The sequence below is a fragment of the Mastomys coucha genome, unplaced genomic scaffold, assembly GCF_008632895.1.
Source record: "Mastomys coucha isolate ucsf_1 unplaced genomic scaffold, UCSF_Mcou_1 pScaffold15, whole genome shotgun sequence".
NCBI lineage: Eukaryota > Metazoa > Chordata > Mammalia > Rodentia > Muridae > Mastomys > Mastomys coucha.
Genome location: NW_022196897.1, coordinates 77,018,619 through 77,023,108, shown reverse-complemented (window position 1 = coordinate 77,023,108; position 4,490 = coordinate 77,018,619). Strand labels below are relative to the sequence as shown.

The following is a 4,490-nucleotide window of genomic DNA, read 5'->3' as shown; positions in this document are numbered from 1 at the left end:
GCCTCGAACTCAGAAATCCACCTGCCTCTGCCTCCCAATTGCTGGGATTAAAGGTGTGTGCCACCACTACCTGGCTACTTGTTTTTCTATAACTCAGGAGACAGAAGCAAGAGGTCAGGAATTCAAGTAGGGGGAAGGAGGCAACATGACCAAACTGAATAGGATAAGCCTACTTTGGTAAATAATAAATGCTTCTTCACCATGTATAAGACAGGCATGGTGACATATACCAGTAATCTAGCACTTGGGAAACTGAGGCAGAATTGCAGTGAATTTCAAGGACAGGCTAAGCTGCAGAAAATGAAGGTTCTACCCCTAGAAAAAAGGAAAAGGATGTGGACTAGGGGAAAAACTCAGTGGAAGACAGCATGCCTATCCACAGTGGGAGTCCAAGACCTGCATTCTCAACAGCACAAAAGAAAAACATACACCAACAAAGGAAAGCTGAAGGGAAGAAGACAAAGTTGGAAAGATGTGGTGGTGTACACCATAGTCCCAGCACTTGGGAGGTAGGCCAGTCAGGACTTCATAGGAAGACCCTGTGGGGGGATGTGGGGGGGGGGGGGGGGGGGGGGGGGCAGGACCAGGTAAAGTTGTACCACCACACCCATTTTAACAACAATCTCTGAAAGGGAAAACTTCTTTCCATTTGAATTATCTGTTTTATAATGAATCTGCAACTTCTTTAACAAGAAAAGTATGCAGATATCTTTAGAAAATAAGTCATTCTGACTCCAATTTTCACTCTCTGCCCATCAGCCCACAGATACAGTCAAAGGGAGCTAACACCATGTGAAATGGACACCAATTCCTAGAGGACTGTGAAAAAGATCACAGTGAAAGAATGACTTGACCAACTAGTAAGCTACTGCAAAAAGATTTGAAAATCATGTAGACTTTCTAACTTCAAGCCCAGAGTCCTTCCCATTCCATCACATCTTAAATCTGCACCACTGCTCATGACACGGTTGTGAATTTTTTTAAAAAGGCAAAGCAAGAAAACCTTTGGTGGGAGATGTTTTAAAAGCACTTGTTATAACAACCTTGGGCAAATAAGTCACGTTCCTTTGTGAGGAAGCCAAGGCACTGAAAAAAAACCTTCCCACGGTCTGTAACAGCCCCTCCTGCTTATGGATCCTTGAGAATAGAAAAACCAAAGGGAAAGAATAAATGAGAGAATGGAGACCTATGCTCTGGAGCCAAGAGCCATTCCTAAGAGAAACAGGTGGTGAAGAAGGAACCAAGAGGACCCATAAGCTTGCCGGCTAAAGTAACAGCTGAAAGTTCCAGTTTTGCTTTACCATAAGCATGGCTTCAATCCTCCCTAGATCATGATCAGAAACCACAGTCTCAGTCAATAAAACTACTAATGTAAAAACTAGTATAGAGAAAAAAAATCAGTGTAGTTGCAGTTTGTCCATTCTAACCTCCATGATTTTCCAAGTACACTTGTTAATGTCAAAAACAAAAAGAACTCAAGCAATTCCATCTGAAGACACCGTCATTCTAAGGATCTAAAAAGAAACAAACTGTGGAAAAAGTGAAAAAGTGCAATTAAAACCTCTTCAACTCAGAAAATAGAAGACAGACAAGGGATCTTTTAAAGGTTAAGTTCCTTTTAAGTGTGCAAAGGGTGTTTGTAACCTCCTAACAATGCAGACATTATGAACAGACTCTATTCTCTTTAAAACTGTTCAACAGCTTTTATACAGCCTTAACTCTGAGGACCAAAAAGAGCTTCTGTTTTGCTAAAACAAGCTCTGACCAAAATCTCACACTTTCTCGCCGGAATCAGTCTCTAAACCAATGAGAAGCCCCTTAAAAGCATATGCCATGGTCCTAGAAAATTAAAACAACATCCTGCCAGAACCACCACAACCAAGACACCATCGACTTTAAATCCAAAGCCTGGTACCTAATGAAGAAGGCACATTCAAGAGCTGTTCGCGCTCCGGGTGAGAGATTCGAGCCCGGCTACTAGGCCTTGACTGGGTGAGCACCTGATGTGGGGGGGTAGGGCGAGCCAAGGCGGACCCAGGGCGAGAACTAGAAGAGCTCAGGAGGTTCGAGAGAAGCGCTGCCTTCTAGGGGCGGGAATCTAGGACACCCCCAGGGGTGGGCACGAAGAACACGTGGGGCGACAGGGTCAGGGAAACCGCATCTCGGGCAGACAGCTGGGAGCTCGCACAGCGGACCCAGAGTGGAGGACTCGGGTGCGGTGCAGGAACCAAGCCCTCGGGGCCTGGAGAGTGAAGGCAAAGGGCAAGGGATCCGTGGCAAGGCCACGAGGAGGGCGGGTCTCCCTGGGAGCAGGGGCACGCGCCAGGCGGACGCGAAGGGGCCCCGAGTTCCGAGCAGTCCGCGGCCTTGTCCCCGGGGTGCGGGGAACCGGGAGCGACCGCGCCCGGAGGGCCCTGTGACCCGTAGCCGCCCGAACCGGACCCGCCCCGCGGCGCCTCCCTCCAGCCTCCCTCTTCCCTCCCTTCATCCCGCGGCCCGTTATCCCGCGGCCGCCGCACTCACCAGCGGCTGCACCGGAGCCTGCCGCTGCCTCAGCTGCTGCCTGCGCCTCCGCAGCCGCCGCTGCCTCGCTGCTGAGGCTGAATCCCGGGGGAGCCTCCGCGTCCCGCCGCCGCCGCCTCTGCCGCTGCCGCCGCCGCCAGAGCAGAACACCCCAAAATGGCGGCACTTCCGGCACCTACCACCGGCGGGGAGGGCCGCGGAGGAGGGGGCGGGCGGCTAAGGGGAACGTACCACCACGGCGCCGCCCGCCAGCGCCGATCGGAGCTGAGCGCCGCGCAGGGGCGGGCCGAGTGCCTGCGCTGCAGCGCCCCCTCCGGCCGGCGAGTGGAGGAGCAGCCGCTCTGAAACCCTAGGGGCCGCGGGCGGAGCCCTGAGCCCTGGGAGCTGCAGGGGTGCATCTCTTTGTCTCAGAGCTGTACTGGAGGGAAGACCCCGGCCTGGGAATATGAAGTTCTTGCCTCTGCGCACCACACGCGCTGGACCTCTGGTGGGCAAGCAACGCAGCTTGGCAACGAAAGTACACATAATAAATATCTAGTGAATGAATGAATGAATGAATGAATGAAGGGTGCTTGGCTACCACTCAATACAGGGCACACCCTTCTTTTTGCACACCCGCATACAGACAACTGCATCCAGGCCTTCCATTCTTGTGGAATGGGTGTTGCAAGCTTTCAGAGTTAGGGAAGTGCCTTGTACAGAGATGATCAACGGCATGCGTGCGCAATCTGGCAAAAAAAAAAAAAAAAAAAAAAATCCCTGCGGCACCAGGAAGCTCTTAAGTATTCTATTAAGAGACTACCCAGTTCAAACCTACTCTTCTTAGGAAAAAAAAAAATTAACAATAAAAACATTTTTAAGATTCCACCCCCCTTTTAGAATTCAGTATTCCTATCCGGGGCCTAGATGGATTCACATCTAGTGTGTTGTTTATTCCACAAAGTCTAAACAGTGAAATTTGAGACAATGAAATGCAGATTGAGAAACAAAACTTAGTTCTGGGAGGTCGGGGCTCCATCAATTTACAAATTATTCATGGGTTGGCAATTATTTCTCTTTATCACTTAGCTTCCCAAAGATGTGTGTGTGTGTGTGTGTGTGTGTGTGTGTGTGTGTGTGTGTATTTTCCCTCAAATGCCAATTATACCCTACCTTACCACACTCATAAAGGCAGCCCCCACCACTGCCCCAAGCAGCAGCCAAGGGTTTTCCCCGGAGCTGGAGGCACAATCAACCATGTAGATAAAAACAATTAGCCCCCAGGCTGTACATTGTCAAATTACCTAATTGTACTGTAAAGCTTTGGGGGTTTTTGAGAGTTTCTCCGAGTAGCCCTGGCTGTCTTAGAACTCACTTTTGTTATTGAGAATGGCCTCAAACTCACTCGGAGATCTGCCTGCCTCTGACTCCCTTGAATGCTGGAACTAAAGGCATGTACTGCCACACCTGGCTTGTTCTTTCCACTTTTCAAATTGGTTTTCTACCTTCATGTTGTTGATTGATGGGAATGGAGTTAGAGATATAATGTGAATTAGTTGCATATGGATGGATGAATTAGGAAAAAACTAGAGTGGTTATGAAAGATGGAACATTGATATTTTTAACTAGTTCTTGAATAAGAAAGACTCTTGGCAAAAAAAAAAATCTGTTAGGAGAAAAAACTAGCCCTGCTGGTAATGGAAGATTTCTAAGAGTTGTTAGGGTTAGTTACTACAGAGAGTTTGTTTCATAGGAAGGATAATGATGAAAATGATGTTTACGTTGTCAGGGTCTGAGAATTTGGGGATAATCCACAATGAAAACCAAGTTTGAGCCAGCAAAAAGTTTATTTATTCAAAGGCTGATATATCAGGGATACTGCTTGGTTCAGGATCCAAACTGCCAGTCAGGGGCAGAACAGAGCAACTTTTTGCTCCTATTTCTCTCTCTTTCTCTCTTTCTCTCTTTCTCTCTCTCTCTCTCTCTCT

The 4,490-nt window shown here is 48.4% G+C and overlaps 1 protein-coding gene across 11 annotated transcripts in view; it reads right to left on the bottom strand.

Moving 5' to 3' along the window:
- The window catches only part of Celf1 (CUGBP Elav-like family member 1), a 74,164-nt gene extending 71,405 nt beyond the window's left edge, over nt 1–2,759 (bottom strand). For 7 of the 11 annotated variants that reach the window (XM_031370926.1, XM_031370925.1, XM_031370937.1 and 4 more), the window contains exon 1: nt 2,524–2,594. The gene's annotated coding sequence lies outside the window, so the exon portion shown is untranslated. Of the gene's footprint in view, nt 1–2,523 lie in introns of all 11 variants that reach the window. The other 4 variants (XM_031370927.1, XM_031370936.1, XM_031370935.1 and 1 more) reach the window with 2 other exon arrangements.
- Nucleotides 2,760–4,490: the final 1,731 nt, after the last annotated feature.